A 12,781-nucleotide genomic window follows, 5' to 3' on the forward strand; every position below is an offset into this window, starting at 1 on the left:
ACATCGTCCATATACCCCATTACCTTTACAGTCTTTCCACCACTCCCTGGGATCAGAAGACCATTCATCACTTTCTCTTTCCGAATCATGCACAACAGGGGCTCAATCACACTTATAAACAGGACAGGGGACAACGGACACCCCTGCCTGACCCCTGATTTTATGCACACCTTCTCACTCAAACATCCATTCACTAACACTTCACTCACCACACCATCATACAAACACCTTATGGCATTCACAAAAACACTAGGAAAACCCATCCTAACTAACACCTCAAACATAAACGCATGCGACACTCTATCAAAAGCTTTCTCAAAATCCACACAAAAAACCATACATTTCCCCTTCCTAAACATACAATCTCCAATTACGTCTCTCAACAACAAGAGGTTATCAGTCATACACCTACCTGGCACCGCGCACACTTGATCATCACCAACCACACTTCCAATCACCCCACGCATACGGTTAGCCAGAATTTTGCTAAAGACTTTATAATCTGCATTGAGTAATGTAATCGGCCTCCAATTACGCAAATTCTTTTTCTCACCCTTCTTATATAGTAAAACAACTACTCCTTCTTTCATGGAATTACAAAGTACACCATTCATCCACATATATTGACATACCTCCACAAAATCAACACCAATCACATCCCATGCTTTTACATAAAACTCCACAGGCAACCCATCTTTCCCAGGTGTTTTATTCTTTTTCGCACCATCCACCGCCTTTTTAACCTCATCAAAAACAATATCCTCACTCAAACACTCACGTTCCCCTGATTCAAGCTGACTCTCCAACATACCTAACACATGCTCTTTCAAACCCCCATCCACCCATTTAGACTCAAATAAACTACTATAGAAACTATGTACCTCATCCAACACTTCCCTTCCAACCACAGTCATACCATTATCATTTACAACCTCATCCAACTCATCTTTTTTACTGCACATTTTTTTAAAAAAGTACCTCGTACACTTCTCATCCATATCCAAATGCTCAACTCTCGTCCTAAAAATAATTTCCTTCCCACGCTTTTCCAAAACACGCTTCATCTCATCTCTCGCTCCTCTGAGTTGATCACTAACATCAATTCCTTTCATACTCATTTTATGTAACCACTCAATCCTCATATTTAAATCTTTAAATCTGCCTCTTTCAATTGCTGCTTTTTTATAACCCCACCTCCTAAAAAAATTCTTAATTTCCACTTTCACCCAATCCCACCATACAGTCACATCCACAAAATTATTTTTCCTAGACCTCCACCATTCATACTTACTTTCGAAGTCTCTCATAACCCTAACATCCTCTAACAACCTAACATTTAGCTTCCATACCCCAACACCATGCACCATTTTTTTATCACCTTCAAACATACCCCACAAACATTCATGGTCTGTGAAAGAAAAAACATGCTGTTTAAAAAATTTACACACCAAACCTCTATTTGTATACAGCATGCGGTCAATCCTGGACACTATTCCTCCCCTATCAGCTCTATATGTGGCCGGTGGTGGCTTACTCAAAAATTCCGCTGCATCTAAAAAAGAAAAATCAGATGTAATTTGATTAAGGACCTTACCCGTGACATCAATTTCCCCTTCAGAAACACAATTGAAATCACCAACTAATAATATTGGAATCCTTCCAGGCAAAAATAAACGTATTTTCTCTAATAGTGCTAACCTATCCCCTTTGTTAATTGGACAATACACGTTAACAATTTTCACCCTCCACCCTCTCCCCTTAACCACTGCCATTATACAACGACCTGGCTCCACCACCATATAATTTTCAAAACTTAAATCCCTATTCCCCAACAAAATCCCCACACCATCATTTTTGTTTGTCATTGAACCTGACCAAATACTATGCCCATATACCCAGTCCTTTTCAGGAGGTGACTCTTCAATTCCGCACTCTTGCAGACAGTAAATATTTGCTCCAAGATTTTTTAGTTCTTCCAGTATAGCCAATCTTCTAGGCTTAGATTTTATAAGCCTTACATTTATTGACAGTACACTACAGCCCACGTTGGAGCCCATTTTTTAACCATATTCGGTAAAAAAGAACATACCCCCCACCGAAGAGTCAACCTTTCTCGTCTTGAAACTCGATTCCTGATGTTAAGCAGAGAATGCTGGCCCCCTCCTCCAAAAAAGACCTCCTAGGAGAGGCACTGTAGCTCTCGGGATAGCTCCTATCACTTAAGGGGCTGATGCTCCCAATACTGGCAGGTGAAAAATCTGGCCGGAACTTCTTTGCAGAAGACACATCAGAGTCCTCATCAGGGGGCCTCACCACAGCCCCGGTGAAGTCACCCTGGCCACCACCACCTTCATGAATTGCCTCTGAGCTTTCCAAAGCCAACACCGGCGTTGTGGAGAGTGAACCGCTCACTTCTCCCTCACCACTCATATCAAGCAGAATTGACATATCTGCAGGCTCTATCTCAACAGCGCTTCCACCAGCAGGATCGGGTGCTTGCTCCATCTCTTCCATGAAGTCCCTTACTGCCTCGATCGCCTCACCAATAGTGGCGGCAGTAGTAGGACGTGGGGACACGGCCTCTGCATATGACCTGGAACGATGGGGACAGTCCTTGAAAGCGTGTCCCTCCTCGCCACATGCATTACAAACCATGGAGTTAGTACACTCCATTGCCAGATGACCCTCTTTATTGCATTTCCCACAAAACTTCTCCACCGTGCAGTCCTCTTGGTAGTGTCCAAAGGATTTACACTTCCTGCAAAAACGCGGAGCACCAGGAAAAAACATATACCCTCTATCCCTCCCGATGGCAAAACTGAGGGGAGGGTAGTGGATACCCCCAGGTCCCTGGGGGTCCTCCTGGAACCGAACAAAAAACTTGTGTTTGCCAGTCCACAAGCCCACCTCATTCCTCACCTTGTGTGAGTAGGACACATAGCTGCAATGAAGGTTCAGGAATCTAGTAATGTCCTCCACATCCACAAGGGGGTTGTGCATAAACACAACAACTGGCACTTCCCCCTTAGTATACAATACCGTGAATGTAAGCCCATCAAGAGCCGGATGATCCAAGGCTTGCTGATCCTTTAGAGTCTTGAAAAGATTCTGGCAAGCTGCCATACGATCAAGGACTAAAACGTACCGGCCATTCTTTGGGAACTCCTGTAGGCAAATGATGTCTCCACGACCAACATTCAAAATCTTGAAGATGACGACTTCCACCAAGAACCGCAGGTTAAAGAAATTCCTCTTCGACTCCTCAATATCAATGCGAAAAGCATTTTTGACCCGAATATCATCGGTCCCGGCATAGCGAATCTTGACGCCCATTATCACCTCTCGTTTCCTCTGGACCCCCCCCAATAGCAGCAGGCAGCTTAAGCCACCTAAGTGGCGATGCTGCAAGGCCGAGGGGGAGACACTATAGGATCCTTCTGACCAGATACAAGATCTAAGCCAAAAGGCCGAGAAGCGATAACCAGAATTGGTTTCAAACTACGGAGCCACCCAAGGATCCTGAAAAGTCCATTTGTGGAGATGAGCTCCTGGACTCCCGTTAAGAAGACATGTTGTCAACCTCTAGATCCCTTACATGCCTGCACTTTTCGGCTTGCTGCTGCTGCAATCCACGCGTTTTAGATCTGCATAACTCCACCTCTTTAAACACAGCACCTTCACCCCCTGCTGTTCCCACCCGCCTCAACACCGTTGGAAGGGAGGAGAACCAATTAAGGCGGGGGGTGGGGTGGAACGAGCAGCTGTCTACCCTTAGCAGGAGGGCTCCTGATTACATACCTCTCCTGCTGCTGCTGCTGCTGGCTGTCCAGCAGCAGACTGAAGGTGGCTGCTGCTGTGCACAGGTATATAAAGGCTCAGAGCCTATTATGACACGCGCAGCCAGCGTTCCATTGCCACATTCCATCTACTGCAGGCAGGATACCTGGCTGGCTGAATGTCGCTGAGAAGCTCACAGAGACCGCCATAAGCAACAGTTTAACAGAATGCCACAGACTAATCAACCAAACTTTTTGGGTTGGGTTCTCTTTTATAGTCTGCAGGCATTAAATGAAAGAAGTCAGTGTTCCAGCAGAAGGAGACAACGTTTCAGAAAAGGCATTGTAGCAAACCAAAAAAGAAATTTTAAGCGCAGCAGAGTAACCAGCGCACATACCTGTTAGCTCAGGTGAGTTTAAAAGGCTGCTGTTGATAACAAGGGCATTTGCTAAATAGATGGTGTGTGTGCAACAATATACTGAAAGGTCAATTATATTGTGCAGCTTATCTCACCACCTGTAGTTATTTAGGTGAAAGCTCCAAAATGCTTGCCTAATATGTCTGTTTATCCAAAAGGAAGTAAAAAGGGAGAGCTAGAAAGATAGCATTGCATCACATTACATGGCAATGCAATGCACAGTTGCTGAAGTTGAACCAAAATGAGCTTGTAATCTGGCTTCTGCAACTTTGAACATGAAAAATCCAATGAGGAGAAGAAAAGCAAAGCCAAAGAGTCCATCCCAAAATCCGACAAACAAGCAAAATGAACAAAAAACATCGAATTCAATTCTTTCTGATTTTAGAAACTGCATTAAAGAAGGGGTGCACCGGTCCTGGAGATACTGCAATACCAGGTCAATGCGTGGAGTGGACAGAGCAAGCTCTTTTTCCATCTCCCTGTTCTAAAAATCCATTTAATATATGGTCCCCAGATATGGGACGTATCAGATATTAAACTGATAAGAACAGATACTACACTTGATCTTAGCCAAAAGGCCGAGAAGCGATAACCAGAATTGGTTTCAAACTACGGAGCCACCCAAGGATCCTGAAAAGTCCATTTGTGGAGATGAGCTCCTGGACTCCCGTTAAGAAGACATGTTGTCAACCTCTAGATCCCTTACATGCCTGCACTTTTCGGCTTGCTGCTGCTGCAATCCACGCGTTTTAGATCTGCATAACTCCACCTCTTTAAACACAGCACCTTCACCCCCTGCTGTTCCCACCCGCCTCAACACCGTTGGAAGGGAGGAGAACCAATTAAGGCGGGGGGTGGGGTGGAACGAGCAGCTGTCTACCCTTAGCAGGAGGGCTCCTGATTACATACCTCTCCTGCTGCTGCTGCTGCTGGCTGTCCAGCAGCAGACTGAAGGTGGCTGCTGCTGTGCACAGGTATATAAAGGCTCAGAGCCTATTATGACACGCGCAGCCAGCGTTCCATTGCCACATTCCATCTACTGCAGGCAGGATACCTGGCTGGCTGAATGTCGCTGAGAAGCTCACAGAGACCGCCATAAGCAACAGTTTAACAGAATGCCACAGACTAATCAACCAAACTTTTTGGGTTGGGTTCTCTTTTATAGTCTGCAGGCATTAAATGAAAGAAGTCAGTGTTCCAGCAGAAGGAGACAACGTTTCAGAAAAGGCATTGTAGCAAACCAAAAAAGAAATTTTAAGCGCAGCAGAGTAACCAGCGCACATACCTGTTAGCTCAGGTGAGTTTAAAAGGCTGCTGTTGATAACAAGGGCATTTGCTAAATAGATGGTGTGTGTGCAACAATATACTGAAAGGTCAATTATATTGTGCAGCTTATCTCACCACCTGTAGTTATTTAGGTGAAAGCTCCAAAATGCTTGCCTAATATGTCTGTTTATCCAAAAGGAAGTAAAAAGGGAGAGCTAGAAAGATAGCATTGCATCACATTACATGGCAATGCAATGCACAGTTGCTGAAGTTGAACCAAAATGAGCTTGTAATCTGGCTTCTGCAACTTTGAACATGAAAAATCCAATGAGGAGAAGAAAAGCAAAGCCAAAGAGTCCATCCCAAAATCCGACAAACAAGCAAAATGAACAAAAAACATTGAATTCAATTCTTTCTGATTTTAGAAACTGCATTAAAGAAGGGGTGCACCGGTCCTGGAGATACTGCAATACCAGGTCAATGCGTGGAGTGGACAGAGCAAGCTCTTTTTCCATCTCCCTGTTCTAAAAATCCATTTAATATATGGTCCCCAGATAGGGGACGTATCAGATATTAAACTGATAAGAACAGATTTTTTTTTTTTTTTTTTCCAAACACTCAGAAATTAAGTTTTATAATCTTAAATCGTATATCACCAAACTCAAGATTTTAGTTCCATCATCGTGTTTAGATATTATATTTATATTTTTTCATTTGAATTAATATATATAAAGTTAAACATAACAATTCCTTTGCAGTTTCAACAGTTTCCAAACAAATCACCACTGACATTACTTCACCCGGTTTCCCAAACTAAATATCCCCTTTTTCTCTTTTACTTTCCTCCCAACAAAACCCCTTAACTTCTTTTCTTCCTCCTCATGCTCTAACCGCATCTGTTCCCTATCATACTCTTCCTCATCATCTCTGAAAGTCACCACCTTCTCCAACACTTTACCCTTTTCCTCTTTTACTTCTTTCTTTTCACCAGATACTTTCCTTGATCCACAATTTTCCTGTACCGTTACCTTTTTCTTCAATTTCACCTTTAAACTTTCAACTTCTTTTCCCTGCTTATTCTCCTCTATAATTATGGCATCAACTTCCTTCTTCATTTTATCACCAATATCTTCCTTTTGTCCTCCAAAGTTCTTTTCAAAAGTTCCTTTGCTGCTTTCCATGTAACAATACCCAGAACTCCCGTTTACCATAATCCTCCCATTATGCAAATTTTCTTCTCCTGTTGTCCACACCAAAAAACGTCTCTTTCCGTTCCAAATACCAACTTTGTTCCTGTATAATTTCTGAAACTTTACCATCTTACATTTAGATTCCAAAAAAACCATTATCTCCTCTATTTCCACAAACGGATTGTCCATGTAAATTATCACACTCTTCGGTTTCCCCATGAATGATGCACTTACTCCAATTTTCCCAGAATCCTCTTCACTCCAGCCTTTGAAAAAATGAATGCACTTTTCCTCAGAAACTAGAGTCACATCACAAACTTTACCTTGCTTTATTTCTTGCATACAGTAGATATCCTTCTCCAAAACTTCATATTTCCTCAAAATTTCCAGAATCCATTTTTCTTCCAAAAAAGTTTCTTCCGTCTCCCGTTTCACAAAAAAACGTAAGCATCTCTTCTTTTTCCAAAACTCCATCTCAACGATCCGTTTTCCTTCCGTTTTTTCCTTTTAATCCTCCAAATGTTGCCACCACAGCTATGTGTGGCGACAGTTGCCCCCCACAGCTATGTGTGGTGACAAGGTGATCGCCTCTCGTTGCCCAGGGACTAATCCGACTCCCTAATAGCAGCAGGGGGGTTTGGCTCCACCGATAAGTGTAGCGATCCCCCCAGGCCAAGGAGCCGGGTACCCCAAGCGCCTCCCAGCCAAGACCAAGGCAGAAACCGCTAGATCACTGCACTTGATCTTAGCCAAAAGGCCGAGAAGCGATAACCAGAATTGGTTTCAAACTACGGAGCCACCCAAGGATCCTGAAAAGTCCATTTGTGGAGATGAGCTCCTGGACTCCCGTTAAGAAGACATGTTGTCAACCTCTAGATCCCTTACATGCCTGCACTTTTCGGCTTGCTGCTGCTGCAATCCACGCGTTTTAGATCTGCATAACTCCACCTCTTTAAACACAGCACCTTCACCCCCTGCTGTTCCCACCCGCCTCAACACCGTTGGAAGGGAGGAGAACCAATTAAGGCGGGGGGTGGGGTGGAACGAGCAGCTGTCTACCCTTAGCAGGAGGGCTCCTGATTACATACCTCTCCTGCTGCTGCTGCTGCTGGCTGTCCAGCAGCAGACTGAAGGTGGCTGCTGCTGTGCACAGGTATATAAAGGCTCAGAGCCTATTATGACACGCGCAGCCAGCGTTCCATTGCCACATTCCATCTACTGCAGGCAGGATACCTGGCTGGCTGAATGTCGCTGAGAAGCTCACAGAGACCGCCATAAGCAACAGTTTAACAGAATGCCACAGACTAATCAACCAAACTTTTTGGGTTGGGTTCTCTTTTATAGTCTGCAGGCATTAAATGAAAGAAGTCAGTGTTCCAGCAGAAGGAGACAACGTTTCAGAAAAGGCATTGTAGCAAACCAAAAAAGAAATTTTAAGCGCAGCAGAGTAACCAGCGCACATACCTGTTAGCTCAGGTGAGTTTAAAAGGCTGCTGTTGATAACAAGGGCATTTGCTAAATAGATGGTGTGTGTGCAACAATATACTGAAAGGTCAATTATATTGTGCAGCTTATCTCACCACCTGTAGTTATTTAGGTGAAAGCTCCAAAATGCTTGCCTAATATGTCTGTTTATCCAAAAGAAAGTAAAAAGGGAGAGCTAGAAAGATAGCATTGCATCACATTACATAGCAATGCAATGCACAGTTGCTGAAGTTGAACCAAAATGAGCTTGTAATCTGGCTTCTGCAACTTTGAACATGAAAAATCCAATGAGGAGAAGAAAAGCAAAGCCAAAGAGTCCATCCCAAAATCCGACAAACAAGCAAAATGAACAAAAAACATTGAATTCAATTCTTTCTGATTTTAGAAACTGCATTAAAGAAGGGGTGCACCGGTCCTGGAGATACTGCAATACCAGGTCAATGCGTGGAGTGGACAGAGCAAGCTCTTTTTCCATCTCCCTGTTCTAAAAATCCATTTAATATATGGTCCCCAGATAGGGGACGTATCAGATATTAAACTGATAAGAACAGATACTACACTTGATCTTAGCCAAAAGGCCGAGAAGCGATAACCAGAATTGGTTTCAAACTACGGAGCCACCCAAGGATCCTGAAAAGTCCATTTGTGGAGATGAGCTCCTGGACTCCCGTTAAGAAGACATGTTGTCAACCTCTAGATCCCTTACATGCCTGCACTTTTCGGCTTGCTGCTGCTGCAATCCACGCGTTTTAGATCTGCATAACTCCACCTCTTTAAACACAGCACCTTCACCCCCTGCTGTTCCCACCCGCCTCAACACCGTTGGAAGGGAGGAGAACCAATTAAGGCGGGGGGTGGGGTGGAACGAGCAGCTGTCTACCCTTAGCAGGAGGGCTCCTGATTACATACCTCTCCTGCTGCTGCTGCTGCTGGCTGTCCAGCAGCAGACTGAAGGTGGCTGCTGCTGTGCACAGGTATATAAAGGCTCAGAGCCTATTATGACACGCGCAGCCAGCGTTCCATTGCCACATTCCATCTACTGCAGGCAGGATACCTGGCTGGCTGAATGTCGCTGAGAAGCTCACAGAGACCGCCATAAGCAACAGTTTAACAGAATGCCACAGACTAATCAACCAAACTTTTTGGGTTGGGTTCTCTTTTATGGTCTGCAGGCATTAAATGAAAGAAGTCAGTGTTCCAGCAGAAGGAGAAAACGTTTCAGAAAAGGCATTGTAGCAAACCAAAAAAGAAATTTTAAGCGCAGCAGAGTAACCAGCGCACATACCTGTTAGCTCAGGTGAGTTTAAAAGGCTGCTGTTGATAACAAGGGCATTTGCTAAATAGATGGTGTGTGTGCAACAATATACTGAAAGGTCAATTATATTGTGCAGCTTATCTCACCACCTGTAGTTATTTAGGTGAAAGCTCCAAAATGCTTGCCTAATATGTCTGTTTATCCAAAAGGAAGTAAAAAGGGAGAGCTAGAAAGATAGCATTGCATCACATTACATGGCAATGCAATGCACAGTTGCTGAAGTTGAACCAAAATGAGCTTGTAATCTGGCTTCTGCAACTTTGAACATGAAAAATCCAATGAGGAGAAGAAAAGCAAAGCCAAAGAGTCCATCCCAAAATCCGACAAACAAGCAAAATGAACAAAAAACATTGAATTCAATTCTTTCTGATTTTAGAAACTGCATTAAAGAAGGGGTGCACCGGTCCTGGAGATACTGCAATACCAGGTCAATGCGTGGAGTGGACAGAGCAAGCTCTTTTTCCATCTCCCTGTTCTAAAAATCCATTTAATATATGGTCCCCAGATAGGGGACGTATCAGATATTAAACTGATAAGAACAGATACTACACTTGATCTTAGCCAAAAGGCCGAGAAGCGATAACCAGAATTGGTTTCAAACTACGGAGCCACCCAAGGATCCTGAAAAGTCCATTTGTGGAGATGAGCTCCTGGACTCCCGTTAAGAAGACATGTTGTCAACCTCTAGATCCCTTACATGCCTGCACTTTTCGGCTTGCTGCTGCTGCAATCCACGCGTTTTAGATCTGCATAACTCCACCTCTTTAAACACAGCACCTTCACCCCCTGCTGTTCCCACCCGCCTCAACACCGTTGGAGGGGAGGAGAACCAATTAAGGCGGGGGGTGGGGTGGAACGAGCAGCTGTCTACCCTTAGCAGGAGGGCTCCTGATTACATACCTCTCCTGCTGCTGCTGGCTGTCCAGCAGCAGACTGAAGGTGGCTGCTGCTGTGCACAGGTATATAAAGGCTCAGAGCCTATTATGACACGCGCAGCCAGCGTTCCATTGCCACATTCCATCTACTGCAGGCAGGATACCTGGCTGGCTGAATGTCGCTGAGAAGCTCACAGAGACCGCCATAAGCAACAGTTTAACAGAATGCCACAGACTAATCAACCAAACTTTTTGGGTTGGGTTCTCTTTTATAGTCTGCAGGCATTAAATGAAAGAAGTCAGTGTTCCAGCAGAAGGAGACAACGTTTCAGAAAAGGCATTGTAGCAAACCAAAAAAGAAATTTTAAGCGCAGCAGAGTAACCAGCACACATACCTGTTAGCTCAGGTGAGTTTAAAAGGCTGCTGTTGATAACAAGGGCATTTGCTAAATAGATGGTGTGTGTGCAACAATATACTGAAAGGTCAATTATATTGTGCAGCTTATCTCACCACCTGTAGTTATTTAGGTGAAAGCTCCAAAATGCTTGCCTAATATGTCTGTTTATCCAAAAGCAAGTAAAAAGGGAGAGCTAGAAAGATAGCATTGCATCACATTACATGGCAATGCAATGCACAGTTGCTGAAGTTGAACCAAAATGAGCTTGTAATCTGGCTTCTGCAACTTTGAACATGAAAAATCCAATGAGGAGAAGAAAAGCAAAGCCAAAGAGTCCATCCCAAAATCCGACAAACAAGCAAAATGAACAAAAAACATTGAATTCAATTCTTTCTGATTTTAGAAACTGCATTAAAGAAAGGGTGCACCAGTCCTGGAGATACTGCAATACCAGGTCAATGCGTGGTGTGGACAGAGCAAGCTCTTTTTCCATCTCCCTGTTCTAAAAATCCATTTAATATATGGTCCCCAGATAGGGGACGTATCAGATATTAAACTGATAAGAACAGATACTACACTTGATCTTAGCCAAAAGGCCGAGAAGCGATAACCAGAATTGGTTTCAAACTACGGAGCCACCCAAGGATCCTGAAAAGTCCATTTGTGGAGATGAGCTCCTGGACTCCCGTTAAGAAGACATGTTGTCAACCTCTAGATCCCTTACATGCCTGCACTTTTCGGCTTGCTGCTGCTGCAATCCACGCGTTTTAGATCTGCATAACTCCACCTCTTTAAACACAGCACCTTCACCCCCTGCTGTTCCCACCCGCCTCAACACCGTTGGAAGGGAGGAGAACCAATTAAGGCGGGGGGTGGGGTGGAACGAGCAGCTGTCTACCCTTAGCAGGAGGACTCCTGATTACATACCTCTCCTGCTGCTGCTGCTGCTGGCTGTCCAGCAGCAGACTGAAGGTGGCTGCTGCTGTGCACAGGTATATAAAGGCTCAGAGCCTATTATGACACGCGCAGCCAGCGTTCCATTGCCACATTCCATCTACTGCAGGCAGGATACCTGGCTGGCTGAATGTCGCTGAGAAGCTCACAGAGACCGCCATAAGCAACAGTTTAACAGAATGCCACAGACTAATCAACCAAACTTTTTGGGTTGGGTTCTCTTTTATAGTCTGCAGGCATTAAATGAAAGAAGTCAGTGTTCCAGCAGAAGGAGACAACGTTTCAGAAAAGGCATTGTAGCAAACCAAAAAAGAAATTTTAAGCGCAGCAGAGTAACCAGCGCACATACCTGTTAGCTCAGGTGAGTTTAAAAGGCTGCTGTTGATAACAAGGGCATTTGCTAAATAGATGGTGTGTGTGCAACAATATACTGAAAGGTCAATTATATTGTGCAGCTTATCTCACCACCTGTAGTTATTTAGGTGAAAGCTCCAAAATGCTTGCCTAATATGTCTGTTTATCCAAAAGGAAGTAAAAAGGGAGAGCTAGAAAGATAGCATTGCATCACATTACATGGCAATGCAATGCACAGTTGCTGAAGTTGAACCAAAATGAGCTTGTAATCTGGCTTCTGCAACTTTGAACATGAAAAATCCAATGAGGAGAAGAAAAGCAAAGCCAAAGAGTCCATCCCAAAATCCGACAAACAAGCAAAATGAACAAAAAACATTGAATTCAATTCTTTCTGATTTTAGAAACTGCATTAAAGAAGGGGTGCACCGGTCCTGGAGATACTGCAATACCAGGTCAATGCGTGGAGTGGACAGAGCAAGCTCTTTTTCCATCTCCCTGTTCTAAAAATCCATTTAATATATGGTCCCCAGATAGGGGACGTATCAGATATTAAACTGATAAGAACAGATACTACACTTGATCTTAGCCAAAAGGCCGAGAAGCGATAACCAGAATTGGTTTCAAACTACGGAGCCACCCAAGGATCCTGAAAAGTCCATTTGTGGAGATGAGCTCCTGGACTCCCGTTAAGAAGACATGTTGTCAACCTCTAGATCCCTTACATGCCTGCACTTTTCGGCTTGCTGCTG

The 12,781-nt window shown here is 44.0% G+C and overlaps 6 non-coding genes across 6 annotated transcripts; all 6 read right to left on the bottom strand.

Moving 5' to 3' along the window:
* Positions 1 to 4,594: 4,594 nt before the first annotated feature.
* On the bottom strand, positions 4,595 to 4,785 carry LOC141240463 (U2 spliceosomal RNA). The gene has a single exon (XR_012305710.1). It is a non-coding gene; the product is annotated as a U2 spliceosomal RNA (small nuclear RNA).
* Positions 4,786 to 5,900: 1,115 nt separating this feature from the next.
* On the bottom strand, positions 5,901 to 6,090 carry LOC141240508 (U2 spliceosomal RNA). Its single transcript, XR_012305745.1, has one exon. It is a non-coding gene; the product is annotated as a U2 spliceosomal RNA (small nuclear RNA).
* Positions 6,091 to 8,535: 2,445 nt separating this feature from the next.
* Positions 8,536 to 8,726, bottom strand: LOC141240457 (U2 spliceosomal RNA). Its single transcript, XR_012305704.1, has one exon. It is a non-coding gene; the product is annotated as a U2 spliceosomal RNA (small nuclear RNA).
* Positions 8,727 to 9,841: 1,115 nt separating this feature from the next.
* LOC141240468 (U2 spliceosomal RNA) lies at positions 9,842 to 10,032 on the bottom strand. Its single transcript, XR_012305715.1, has one exon. It is a non-coding gene; the product is annotated as a U2 spliceosomal RNA (small nuclear RNA).
* A 1,109-nt stretch (positions 10,033 to 11,141) lies between these two features.
* On the bottom strand, positions 11,142 to 11,332 carry LOC141240460 (U2 spliceosomal RNA). Its single transcript, XR_012305707.1, has one exon. It is a non-coding gene; the product is annotated as a U2 spliceosomal RNA (small nuclear RNA).
* A 1,115-nt stretch (positions 11,333 to 12,447) lies between these two features.
* LOC141240480 (U2 spliceosomal RNA) lies at positions 12,448 to 12,638 on the bottom strand. Its single transcript, XR_012305726.1, has one exon. It is a non-coding gene; the product is annotated as a U2 spliceosomal RNA (small nuclear RNA).
* Positions 12,639 to 12,781: the final 143 nt, after the last annotated feature.

Source organism: Phyllobates terribilis, unplaced genomic scaffold (genome assembly GCF_046119375.1).
Source record: "Phyllobates terribilis strain yellow unplaced genomic scaffold, ASM4611937v1 Scaffold_853__1_contigs__length_604787, whole genome shotgun sequence".
Classification (NCBI taxonomy): domain Eukaryota; kingdom Metazoa; phylum Chordata; class Amphibia; order Anura; family Dendrobatidae; genus Phyllobates; species Phyllobates terribilis.